The 14,684-nt window shown below is 31.8% G+C and overlaps 1 long non-coding RNA gene across 1 annotated transcript; it reads right to left on the bottom strand.

The window, feature by feature from the left end:
- Nucleotides 1-11,288: 11,288 nt before the first annotated feature.
- On the bottom strand, nt 11,289-13,583 carry LOC135125604 (uncharacterized). The gene is made up of 3 exons (XR_010279916.1): nt 13,371-13,583; nt 11,429-11,648; nt 11,289-11,376 (listed from the first exon to the last, which is right to left on the bottom strand). It is a non-coding gene; the product is annotated as an uncharacterized LOC135125604 (long non-coding RNA).
- Nucleotides 13,584-14,684: the final 1,101 nt, after the last annotated feature.

The raw sequence follows: 14,684 nt of genomic DNA on the forward strand, positions 1-14,684 counted from the left end.
CAATTCAGATTATCATAGATCAATGAAAAGCAATGGCAATATGACGTTTATATAACTGTAATTTGTCCCTTTTTTTTAAATCAACTGTACATGTGATATGTAAGGGAAAGCGAGGCAGGGTGGGTAGCTTTTTGGAAAATATTATGCATAATTCCTATTCATCTGTTAGTTTTTATCAATATTACCTAAACGTTTCCGTTATTATGCATAATAACTGAAAATTCCTAATGTTTCCGGTTATTATGCGTAATAACTGATAAGTTTAGTTATTACGCATAATTCCTAAAATGTCTAGTTATTATGCATAATAACGGATTTCGGATATTAGCTGTAACATTTCCACAGAACTTTTCTCGCTTCTAAAGTATTGTATTCTCAAAATATTCTAGGAAAATGGAGTGAGCCGTTCCTGACTTAATAAATAAAAAAAGTTGACTAATTCATTAATTTTTTTGACCCACCTGGTTGAACAAAATCTAAAAAATATTAATGCAGTGGTAAATAACAAGTAAAAACTTATCATATTTTGCACATTTTCGGTAGAAGTTATTCAACAAAATTTTGAGATGACGTCATCAATTTTTTGGGGACAATAAACAGATATATTTTGATTTACAATTTACCATGCTTACAATAACTTTTAAAAAGTCTACAAGATTTCTAAGTATTCGATTTTGCAATACCTAATTTATTTAATAAAATAATTTGACTGGTTCATTATTTTTTTGAGTCACCCTCTATAAGCAAATCCAACAAATATGAATGGAGTGATAAATCACAAGTATAGACCGATCATATTTCCGACATTTTAGGTAGGATTTATTTGGCAAAATTTTGAGCTGACGTCATCAATTTTGGGGGGGGGGATACGCAAATATATTTTGATTAAAAATGTATCATGCTTATCATAACTTTAAAACATCTGCAAGATTTCAAAGCATTCGGTTTTGCAGATTCAAAATTAAACTGCAAAATGTTGTTTTATGATTTTGATTTTTTTTCGAAAAATCTGGAAGTTTTCGGTAAAAACTCAAGAGGGAGTCATAAATTACATGTGTAGGACTATGCTATTTTATAATATAAATACAAAATTTTTACATTATCTGCCTAATAAAAATTCGGAGACGGTAGGCAGACGGTCAGGCGGTCAGGCGGTCAGGCGGACAGACGGACAGACAGACAGACAGACGGAAACGGGAGACCTATAACTTCATACTCTAGAGGGATTGACATAACGTAAAAGTAGAGGTCGGCCGACGTTCTCGATTACAATACTTTCCGAGCGTAAGCGAAGATATATCTGGTACGGTTTCTGAAGTTTTGTAAGCTGAGAACAGTGTTGAAAACCGAAATTTCCTTAAATAATTGAGAAATTGATTTTTAAAAATTCGTATGCAGAAATTTCCCTAAAATAAAAAAAAAGTATGATCATTAACTGTTTTTAACAAAATTGCCCTTGCGTTATGTAGAGCTTGTGTTTCAAATTTCACAACCATAATTCTATTAATAACGAAGATAATATGGATCTTGCCAATCCAATGTTAACTGGAATTCAATGTTTCAAACTTTAAACGCCTGCGAAATTTGGGAACTATTTCAATGTAAACCATCAGACTCTGTCAAGTACCTATACATATGTTAAAGAAATGAATCTAATTTCTAACAAACCATGGATTAACGATCGTCTGCGTCAGTTAATCAACGTCAATTTTGGGCTCGTTATAAAAACCATTCGTCAGAAGATAGGTACCGTGTACATAGAATATTCTCACATCATGTCACTACAAAATTTAAAAGAACGAGGCAACTCTTCGAAAATAATTTAAGACAGACGGAATCTCCGAAAAAGTTTTACAAATGTATTAGATCAATGCTCTCAACAAAAGTGGGAAATCCTTTACTACGAAACACTGATGATTCACTTTGTACGTCTAATCAACAAACGGCCGATCTTCTTGATAACGAATTTTACCACAACTGTATTAAAGTTTTGATGACTTTAGTCCATCAACATCATCCATACACCACAAAAACCGTTTGTCAACCATATCTATTACCGAAGAAAACATAAAAGCAACTCTAGAGGAAATAGCTAGAAGGAAAAGTGCCCCAGGGACTGACAATATCACATGCCAACTGATCGCTGCATGTTTAGACGAAATTGACGTTAATGCAATTTTGCATAATTTGTTTAAAAAAAAAAACAAACTAAAATACATATTTATGATTATATTGTATTTATATGTATTTCGTGAAGTAGCGTGTTTTAGAATAACTGAAAAATTCGATTTGGATTTATAAAAGTGATTCCATGCCGGAACAAATAAAAATTTGCATTCAAAAAATGACAGATATATTGCAAGCTCTTACAACAGTCTATGTTGCAAATTACATGGCTCCTCAAACTATTTAAGACTTTAACATAGCCAAAATGGAATAAGACATTTTTAAAACCTGAAAAAATTGAACATGTTTGCATTGATTATACTACAAATTGTTAAAAATTGGCCATACCCCTAGAAAAAATTCAAAAGATAATAATCCAAACGAACCTACTCGGATAAACATATTTTTCTGCGACCTTTCAAGCATAAAGAACATATTCTTCTGTAAAGTGATTTCTCCTAAATACCAGTTGGTTGACCAAATAGTGTCTGTGATAGATTGACTCTACAACATTTTTTATTTTAATTGAAGTTTATTATCAAAAATAAAATATTACTGCATCCATTAGTTTTTGACCTCCATACGACACGAGATATAAAGTCATAATCCAAGTGAGAAGATGAGTTACCCCATAATACATTCCCTAAAAAAAAAAGAATTATCGACGTTCAAATAATTGTATGATTTTTATCACATCGACAATTTCTTTCTCTATACAGCCGCAAATAATAGACGTCATTACAAAATGTGTTACCATTATACCGGAAAAATACTCATCCAACCTTGCAGACATACTAAAAATGACATTTTGTTAAAAGCAAGCAAATATTTTTGTTTTTTGACTTACTCGATTATTTCCTGATGATACACAATACACTTCTCTAGTTGTTTATTTCTGTTTAGAAAGTTACTACGGTTGGTAAAAATTCCTTCAATCATTGTGTTTAATTGTTTGACTCTTAAAATTATATTTTCGGTTATCTCTAATGCTTGAAACGCAATTCCTAAACGCAACCTAGCTATCATCATTATCATTATTGTTACATAAACAGCACTTATTTGAAAAACAGGAAAGTAGTCTATGTCGAACGGAATCCAAAAAGAATACATAAGTCCACATTTATCTTTCAACAATTTTTCTTCGTTTGTTAAATCGCACAAGTCTTTGTGTTTGTATTTAACAAAACTGTAATGAAGAACAGCGACCGTCGGGTATAGAAATGCTACAGGTGCGTACCGGTTTAATTTTTTATTCAACTTATCAAAATTTTCAGGTTTCCCAAATTTTTCAAAATTAGATAAGTCTCTCAACAACGCCGCGATTTTTGGTTGATAATGTACGTAAATTGTACTCATATATGTAGTGCCAAGAATAGATGTAAATCCAGCAATATTTTCACTTATATCTTGATAGATTTTATCTAAAATTATATATTATAGAAATTCCAAGGAGAAAAAAAATACTACTTACATTTTAGTGTGATAATGATTCGCATAAATATTGTTAGAATTATCACTCCACATGACATTAAAAATGTCGCTACTCGGAGATAATGCCAATAACTCGGTTTGAGTTCTTCTGAAAATTTTGGCCACATGATGCTAAACTGCAGACTTTTTCTAGTTATTTTACATATTAAAGTTTTTGAAGTTTTGCTGATACACATTGTTGTAAACCTAAAATAAATATTACAAAAATTGTAGAATGACCATACTTAAAAAATTTAGAAATAAGATTTAGCGGAAGTGTTTGTTAACGGGGATATTTGACAATAATTTGTATAAAACTACTTTTCTTAGTTGTTGTAAATGAAATACTCACAGTTTTTTACATTGGAGCAACATTTCAAATATTCTTCAAAATGTAGTGCACAATTTTTGAAATTCAGTGACACATACCGTAGGTTCATTTCAGAAAAAAAATATTTCGGAAAAATTAAATAAGAAATCAGAAGAAATAGAAAAGTATTGAGAAACCAAAAAGACAAGTAGGATACGTCCGTTCAAACTGGCTTTAACACATAATTAGGAGAAACTGTGTTGCCTATTTTTCCCAGAAAATAATATCACTTTAGCTACAACTGTAGTATGCAAATTCAAACACACTTGTAATTAATATTAATTTACGAGAATTTTGTACAGGAATTAAATAACAACGAATTAATAGAAATATTTATGTAAAATACTTAAAAGTATGTAGAATAAAATGTGTCGAGAGAATTTAATTGTAGCTGTCTATTCGGGTATTTTTTGTCTAATTAATAAATTAATAAATTGTCCAAAACAAAATTAAACTCACCAGTTTTATCAAAAAAATATGTACACAAGTTTAGAACAATTCACTTGGAAACACTTGTTGCAGTGGAGTTCTGTTTACTAATGTCATTATTCAGTCTATTACCTAAGGCACCAGGTTCATTGATTATTGCAGTATATCTCTTTTGTGATTACATGCAATTATCAATTAGTTAAATTATTGTTTGTACATTTCCCGATTACTCACTGCTTTTTATTGAACGCTAATTTATATGAATTTCAAGATCCATTGTAGTGAGTTAATGCTTAGCTGCTAGTTTCAGGAAGGATCATTTATCTAAATATATAGTCAGATTATCGTAACAAATACCATAAATAAAGTAGCAAGCAACAGAAGCGCTATTCTTGAATTTCCTTTAAATTACACTCAACTTTCCCAGAAAGAGATGTCATGTTCAAGAAAAACATGGCTATAAAATTATAAAAATTTTACATTGTGCTGATATTTTATTTTTCGTAAAACTGCACATATTTATTAAAACTTTAAGAATAAACGTACCGTTATACTCTAAATTTGGTTAAACATATGTCCAATACAAAAGCTTTTTAATTAAAAGTTTTCAAGGTATTTGGGTTTATGTGAAAACATGGTCATATTTAAAATATAATATAATAATAATAACAAATTTATTGTGTCCTAATAACAATGCGTCATATCGCTGTGCACTAGTCAACACAAAATTCCATCACTCATAATACTAAACGAACATACATTTTCAAAAGACAGATTACATTAACAACGGGCCAATTTCAAGTTGGGTTTACAATTTCGTAAGTCTCCGTTGCCATGGAAGATGCGATGACAGCAGTCGCGATAACGAATCAAATCTCAAATCGCCACAACTGTCATCGCAATTACCATAGTAACGGCACTTGTGATTTCGCAAATCCAACTTGAATTGTGTCGGTAATACAGATACCTTTTTCATATATACGTGTATGTAAGAAAGCAAGATGGAAGACAAGAAATAAAATCCTCTCGTTTTGTGCATTTTGCTTACCGATATAAATTCCATGACCTTATCAAAAGCGTACCGAAATAACTCTTCTTATCTAGCATCAGTGCTTGTTTATATATTTTTTAAAAGTTCTTGATGATCTAAACCTCTAGAGAGGTAGGTACTTGTGCTAAGATGAAATAAATGTTTTGTCAATTCTCGCTGAACGTTTTCAAGATTTAATTTTTCATAAGCATAATAGGGAGACCATATTAGGGAACAGTACTCCAACTTGGAACGTATAAGTGCAATATATAAAGTCCTTAGAGCTAGCGGATTACTCAGACACCTACATGTTCTGACAATAAAACCTGAAAATTTAATTTTTCTTCCATTTTTCAGTTTTTCAGTATTTCAGTTCTAGGATTTTGCAATGTTTCGGTTCTTCAATTTTTCCATTTTTTGATGTTTCGATTTCTCGGTTTTTCAATTTTTCGATAGGTATTTTAATTTTTCAATTTTTAAGTTTTAGATTTTCCGTTATTTTTTTTGTTTTCCTTGATGTTTTGATTTCTCGATTATTCGATTTTTCAAGTTCTCGGTTTAGATTTTGTGGTTTTCCAATTCTTCGATTTTTAAATTGTTTAATATTTAGATTGTTCAATTTCTAGATTTTTGAATTTTTCGGTTTACCGATTTTTTTCATTTAAAATGTTAATTATTAACTTTTCGATTTTTCAATTTTGGTCTAATTTGATTTCTTAATTTTTTGATTTTTTGACTCCTCTACTGTTGATGTTTTGATTTCTCGATGTTTCAGTTTTTGAACATTCCGATATTTCGATTTTCGACTTTTTGGCTTTTCGAGTGTTCAATTTTTTGATTTTTGAAGTTTAGATTTTTGTTTGTATGATTTTTTTCAGGATTTGAATATTGAGAACTTTTCAATTTCTGGATTTTCAATTTTCAGATATTTTAATTTTTTGATTTTTTAATGTTTCGATTTTTGGGTGTTTTGATTTTTCGATTTTTAAAGTTTTTAATTTTTCGATTTTTAAAGGTTTTGATTTTTCGATTTTTCCGATTTGTTGTCATTTTAAGTATATTTCATTTTTCAATTTGCGCCTTCTGAGGGAGTATTATTTGTTGTGCTGCACTTGACGGGCGAGGGAAGTTCTGTCGAAATAACCTTCGACCAATTTTTATACTTAGCACGTAGGGTTCTTACTAATCATTCCTTATTTAACCGAACAGTTATTAATTTAACTAAGCAGCTATTATTTCACCAAACATGTATTATTTTTACTGAGAATTTATTTTTTAACTGAGCATATAATTGAATTCGAGTTTTTTCGTTTTTTTGCATTTCCTGTGAAAATTTGCCATAGTAATGTTTATTTTTTTGCACTATCGGAAAGTAGAGATTACAACGAACAAAAAGCACACCGATTTTTTTAAAAAGCAGATATTTTGAAGTGAGAATTTTCAATTGAAAATTAGGGTGCTTTTTCGATATTAATTCAAAATAAAAGGAAAAAATAAATATTTTGAATCAAAAAAATTACAGTGACTTTGGGAGATAAATAGGTAAGTTTTCACAAATTTTCGTGAAAAAAAAAATTATGAGAGTTTAAATTAAAAAACCAAAAAGTCGCTTAATTGCAATTTTCGCATTAATTTTGAGGTTATGTAAAAAAAGTGTAAATACAAAAGCCGTAGATATTTTATTACCTACAACTTTGCTATTCAAGTTTTTTTATAGGACTTTTAGTTTTGCCGAAAATCATGATAAACCATTTTCTACCCTTAAAAGCTTACCCCCTACCACTTTCCGACCTCAGATCACCCGTAAATTATGTTTCCTTTTATTGTTTTATATTTCCTTCATCCTGTTGTATTTCTTTTTGCTTTTTACCATTTTCAAAGGCTTCGGCACTGGCCTATAAAAGGAATTGAAGCCTACACAACCGATGCAAAGAAAGACATTAAGGCAAGGTCGAAGATCCTCCTCACACTTGACCCGATAAATTACGTTCACACCCAGGAAACCACGATAGCTAAAGAAACGTGAGATCAATTGCAAAAGGCTTTCCAAGACAATGGTTTGACAAGAAAAGTTGGTCTTCTCAGGACTCTTGTGACAACGCAATTAAATAGCTGCAGTTCGGTAGATGAGTATGTAAATCGAATCATCACAACCGCCCATAATTTAGATGGTATTAGTTTCAAAATTCCTGATGAACGGGTAGGAATAATCCTTGCTGGATTGCTTGAAGAGTGCAAACCAATGATAATGGGCATAGAGAACTCAGGAAAAGCAATCACAGCCGATTCACTTAAAACGAAACAACTGCAAGATATTCAGAATAGTTCAGCTGGAAGTAGCTCCCACAATGCAGCACCCTTACTCTTACATAGGAGAACTGATCGTGGCAAGGTTCGTTGTAATGCATGCCACGCATGTTTGGACATTATGTCAGCAACTGTAACAGAAACGGGAGATTGAAATAACGGGAAACGCCCAAACTTTGATCTCTTTACACACAACTTCCATCAATTTACTCAACACCGTATTCCAGTTCAGATTGATATCAAACGCTCCTTTAAAATCAAGAAAAATTCCCAACACGTACTTCTTTTCCGACCACTCCACAACTTGTTTCACTCTTATCCACGCATCCTGTATTCCCAATCCTTTCACGAATCCGAACTGAGCCCTCGACCTTCTTCTTTCAAGTACCCTCGCCAATTTCCCCACAAGTTCGTCGATTTGAAAGACGTCCAAAGCCAATTATCAGGGAAGATTTTATTTCTTACCTAACGATGAATCCAAACGCAACAGATCCACAATCAGTTGAAGAAGTCCTATCAAGTAGAGAAAGAAGTTATGGAGGGAAGCAATGCAGCAGGAGTATGAAGCTCTGATGGAAAATAAGACTTGGGTTCTTGTCGATCCGCCTCCAGACAGAAAAATTTTTAACACATTGTGGGTATATAAGAAAAAGACTAATGCAGAAGAACAGGTAGGACGCTATAAAGCTCATTTAGTAGTGAGAGATTGTGCAGGAACGAAAGGTTTAAATTATATTAGACTGGTCTTTTGTCTTATTCTTAGTCGCCCCTGCGCGTTCTGGTTAGGGGTGATTGTTAGAAACTTGTTTGATTAACTTCTCATCTGGCAGCTGTCGATGTCCAGTGAGTTAGTGTTCGGAGGTGTTCGGGTTTTTGCCGTTGTTCTCACAATCGCTTTTGCCGTTTTTGAGGTTAGGTATCTTCTGCCGAAGAATATCAATTTTCTCTCTCAACTCCTTGATAATTTGGTATTTCTATTTAATAATGTAGCGAACAGTTCTAATGTTCATTGTCTTGATACCATCCTCCGAGTCCATCAGCGCATCCCACAACTCCTATTCGTTCTCTCCGTCGGTAGTATCACCCAAAAAAGCTTTTGGTCTTCATATAGTTACAAGAAATCTAACAATTTTTAGACTTATTTATAGAGAGTGGTTAAATAAATACAACCAGATTTCTCATATTTTCCAAATGGAACACCCGTATTTCAGGATATTGATCAATTTTCAAACTTAATTATTTTCAAAGATTTCAGTTCATACCAACTTTGTTGTGGTCAAGCTTAACAATAATACCAAAAAAATTGTGATAAATCTCACCAAAGTTGGTATCAAAAGAAAACTTAGTAGAAACAAACTCAAAAATACTATAAAATACAGCGTTGTTTATTTGCGTAAGTTAATTTTTTCAACAATTCACGTCTTAACAAGTTTCAAAGACTAGTTTTGTTCTGCTCTAGGATATCTCAAATGAAATGTTTAATACTTCGACATAAACAGAAAATAGTGTGCAGGCCAACAATATTGGTCCTCTTGAAGCGACCTTGTGCGCACCGAATCGGGTTTACCCACCCTTTGTATATTTATTATTCGAAACGGAGACTTAAAACTTGTAACATCGAAACGAAACGTATCAATATATTTGTTGTTGTATTAAAACGAAGTTTTTATTAATAACGCGAGACTCTGAACGGGTCTCCAAACAATTAGATTCTGTTATTTAATATACAGTTCCATCTTGATAAGCTACTATTTTTTGGGCACAAGAATCTAAATCTAAAGTTTTCTTTAATGAGGTTCTTTCCTGATGTTCCTTTGGAGTCGAAAGAGTCGAGTTCTTTTTAATTATTATTTCAAAGCTTTATGGAACCATTAATAACTAAGCATACCAAATAACGGGTGTTCATCAGAAAAGCCCATCAAGCTGGCGTTGCTTTTTTTTGTCGCCCTAAATTTCAATAGCAAATTTAATCAAGAAACAAAAATTTTCACAGCAGACAGTTTTGAAAACTTCAAAATATAGGTAGAGGACGATTCGATGATTTTCAAAAAGATGATTGTTTTCGTAGATACAGCTCAGTTTTTCGAAAGAAAAAACAATACTTTATTAATTCATATTACATGTAAAGAGTCTTAATTTAAACAACTACTGAAAATCATTACCGCCTGCGGAACCCATGCACCGATTCTTCTCCTAATTGAGGACCGAATTTTATTGGTTCCATTAAACTTACTGCACGCTCAGTCTTAATACTAGATTTGTTCTATTTAATTGATGAATGAACGAAAAAATATACAATCCGAAATTAAATACTTCACAGTTTATTTACGATGTAGTAAACATAACACAGAATAAGACATTTTCATAACCTAAAACAAATTGTCACAAATTAAGTCAACCAAAAACGAAGCCTAACCGAAACGAACAAAGGGTACGACAAAATACCAAACGGTCCAGCACTAATGAAGAGTTTCTTTTGGCTTCTTAATAATAAAAACTGTATATCTTTTCGTAATCTGACGTCTATTTGATACCATTTAGAGACCCAGACGGCGTGAGAAATCGACTCACTCTAAAATAACACACAAGATTACTTAGCCTAGAAACAAAACTTGTACAATCAGTTTAACAATGATTAATTGATTATATTGTAAATTAACTTACAGCATTAAAAAGCAGCTGCCCTGCAACACAAGGCAAAAACAAATTGACAATCCAAGCAAACATGTGTACACCAGCGCAAAGTCTGTCGTCCTAAAACACAAAATTTAATAAGTTCAAATATGTCAGGATGATTTCTACCTTCTACCTCAATAAATTGTTTTTCTAAAGTAGCACAGATTATTGCTGTCAGGGTTAGATGAGCAAACATGGTGTTAGAGAAAGAGGCGTCAAGTTTCTCTGCTAAACTGAAATGGACAACCGATAAGTTGTCAGTCTGGGAATAACTAAATACAATCAGATAGTGTAAATTTAACACGCACCACGAAGGAAATCTACCTAGTTTTGAAATCGTGTAGTTCATTTACTTACTTCAAAATATCGGCGTGATACTGTACACAGTGTCTTAGTTTCCCTTTGCAGTTGTTGTAGTTGTCAACCTCAAAACAGTCCTGTATCAAGGCATTTAAATGCTTAATTCTGAGAATGATATGCCGGGTGAATTCAAATGCACACGACGAAATTAACAACGCAGGTTTAACAAATAACTGACTAGCAAGAAGTACGTAGAGAAAAACTATCTGATAGGTAATGGGGTGCTGTATATTAAAAGGAATCCAAAGTGAGATGATAAATCCACAATTTTCGTTTAAGTTTTTTTCCTTGTTTATTCTCTCACATTCTGGTTTCCTCAAGTATTTAACCACTGTGTATACTGCTGTAGCAAACACAGAATACATAAAAGCTGCGTTAGAGAGCATACTTAACCATCTTTCTTCTTTTTCAATATTCGGAGGTTTGCCAAAATTTTCAAAATCTGATAAGTCTTCTAGAAGTTTTACCAGACAGGGTCTCTTGTATATAAAAGTAAATGTTATATAATAAATGCCAGACAACGAAATCACAATTGCAATATCTTCGCTGAGGGAAATCTCCCATTGATCTAGAAATGATTTTACAAGTTTAATGTTTTTCCGCAAGAAGACATTAATTACTTCTTAAAGAGAGAATAAGATGCATTAATACAGAACTATATAATATTCCAGTTGTAAAGCAGAATATACCAATTCTGATGTAGTATGATATTCCAGGATTAACTTCTTCTCCAATATTTGGCCAAATTAGGACCCATCGTAAGTTTCTTCTGGTGATGTAGCCAACGCTAATATTATTTTTTTTAGTTGTCATGATTTGGGGTGACCTTTGCCGAAAGATCTAAAAAAATATAATCTCTTCTTCTGTAGTCTGAATAAATCAGTATACACGTTTGCTGAAAAGTGTGGATCTAGCTAAACATTTCCAGAACGGTTTTTTATTTCAGTTAAATGTATTACTATTACAATTATTATTAACTTTTCTTTAATTTTTTATAAACACACAGGTGGTAAAGGACTAATAATGGATACACATTTCCTAGGCCAAATAAATATCACATTTCCAAATTTTATTATTTTAATTTTTTACTTAACGAGCATAAGCTGAGAAAGTATAGAAATCGAGTCATCTTTAAAATTTATAATAATAATTAATGTGTCAAATTTTATAAAATAATATACGCCTGCACTTGTGGTGTATGCATCCGTGCGAATTTTCAACATAGAAATCCAAATTTTTGGAAAAATTCAAGACACTATCACGATATTTTGAAATTTAACTTTGACACTTCATTCGAAATGCTCCGAAATACTGCAAATATTTTAAGGTTATCGTAATCATCGTAAGTCGTTAAGCAAAATTTATTCGTTTATCCTCTCCCAAAAAATTGATTACGTCATCTCAAAATTTTGCCCCCTCTCTGAAATATGCAAAATATTATTACTCTATTCTTGTGGTATATCAAGGCATTTGTTGTTTTTAGAATTATTTATACAGATTGACTCAAAAAATTAATGAAAAAGTTAATTTATTTTATTAATTAAATAGGAACTGTACAACCGAATGCTTTGAAATCTAGCACAAGTTTAAAAGTTACTGTAGCCATGGTAAATTTTTAATCAAAATAGATCCCTTTATCTTCCTTAGAAAACTGATGAGAACCCAGTTTAGTCGGATGTATTTAGAAAAATTTAGATTTACATCTTTTCTTCAAATTTTATTCAGCAACATGCACTAACGATTAATAACACTAACGAAAGTAATTAAATTAACGAGTAGAAAATGCCTACACACAAAATAGAGCTAATTTCATTCTTGCATAAAAGAGTGATTTTTGCAAAAATAATAGTAATAATTTTAATTAACCAAGGCTGTTAAGCCAATTTTTGGAGCCTAGTTAAATTACTTATACCCGAAGCTCCGAAATGTCTTGACCACCATTGTTAATACGGAATTGTTCCCAGTACTAGAACATTTTATTTTTCAAATACTTTTAATTGATACCCCTAATACTTAAACAAGTTCTGTTGGCTTAATTGTTTTGTAATTTTGTATGTAACTTAAAAATATCAGCCACGGTTTTCATAAAATCCAACAACATGAATCATGTCAAGGCAACGTACAAAACAAATTTCATTGTTGAGTTGGAAAATTAAAAGTTCGTTCTCTATTAACCTATGAAGAGAAAAACAACTTCTAAGTAAGACCACGTATAATGAATTGTTTTCAGATTAGTAGTGGAAAAACAAATATTATAAATTCTTATGGAAAATATTGAAGCAGTTATTTAACAAGCTTTCATTTACTTTAGCGGCAGCCACTTTATGTTTTATTACAGTTAAAATACTACAAAATAAATGATTTGGTGATAAAAAGTTTTAAGAAATAATAAAATTACACAGCACAATTATGTGTGCTTTAGATGAATTAACATAAATTTATTTTTAAAACGTTATCTCCAAGTTCAGCTGTTTTAAATTCAAGGAGTGTAGATAAACGAAGTTGCAGCAATATGTGTCCTGAGAGTTTATTAATGGGTGTAATGAATGTATTTAAACGTACCTGAATTTAGTTAGCTTCTCTGTGAGTTCCAAGTGTGCTGTGCTAAATAGTTAACCACTAGTAATTATTATTGTAAATGTTTTTAGTAATATGTTTAGCACTTTTTAGTTATTCTCACTGTTACAAATAAGTATCTAAAGTCTCTGATAACTTTCCTGCTCTTGTGGCTTATATATTTTCTATAGTCTTGAGGTAAATGAATTATTTATTTCCTGAATGAAACGAAATGCATATTCGAGTTCGAGAACACCCACTTGTTTGATTCATGCTTCCACGTTATTCTTATCATTTTATTTGAGAGGCGATACGTTGTACTGACTTTTTTCCTTATTTAAATATTCATGAGCGCTTGTGTACGGACTTTACATTAATGCAGACATATGCTTACGACAATTTTAAAGATATGATAATATCCAGAGTACACTCATTGAACCAAATTTTATCACGAACCATTCAACACCGAGTTAATATACTTAGACGTGCTTGAAGAGTTCAAAACACAGAAAAATAAACAAACATATGATAAATTCTTTTTAAGTAATACTCGTAGTTATCACCCTGGCTCTATTTGGAATTTAGTAAGCAACTCGAAAGAACAAAAATTAACATCACTTGCTGTTATGCCATTCAATCTGGATGCATTTAATACTTTTTTTAGAAATATATACTCCGACACCAAAAACTTAATTTCTTGCAACAATTGCTCACACTTTCCTGAATTTATTTTTGGCGAAGATTGAATTCTCCTTCAAAAGACGTATACCCGTATTTGGTTTGTTTTAGTAAAAACAAAGGTCCCAAGTAATGTGGTGACCGAATTTGAATAAAAATTTCGCGCTGAATTTAATTAACAGTGGCGCGAAATCACATAGGAGGAGAGCGGGAGGCACCATTATGTTGCTGTTCGGTGTAGTGGATGCATGGTGAAAGGACGCTGTAAGTAGCTAAGTTTAAATTAGCTGGTTTGGTAGTTAATAAAAGGGAGGAAGCCTTTTTCTAACAACAATTAATCGTAACGATGCGATGGCGCCCAGTTTCCCCAATCCGCGCGGTTAATTCTTGCGCCCTTTTAATCGGAAAAAAGTGCGGGTTTTCGTTCAACGAAGACCACGGTATCTAGATTTGTTTTATTTTTGTAAATTCACCAATCAAGTTAGCTTTTTTAATCGTCTGCTAGTGCTAATACCTTTTAACAATCAGGATTATTTAAATAAACCACTTGCTAGAAGATTTCATGAAAATCACTTAGCCAGAATAACACCTTTGTTCTTTAATCACGAATAAGTTTCTGGATGCATATACGTAAGTGTTACA

Source organism: Zophobas morio, unplaced genomic scaffold (genome assembly GCF_036711695.1).
Source record: "Zophobas morio isolate AGI-343-1 ecotype UQ-CSIRO unplaced genomic scaffold, CSIRO_AGI_Zmor_V1 ptg000009l, whole genome shotgun sequence".
NCBI lineage: Eukaryota > Metazoa > Arthropoda > Insecta > Coleoptera > Tenebrionidae > Zophobas > Zophobas morio.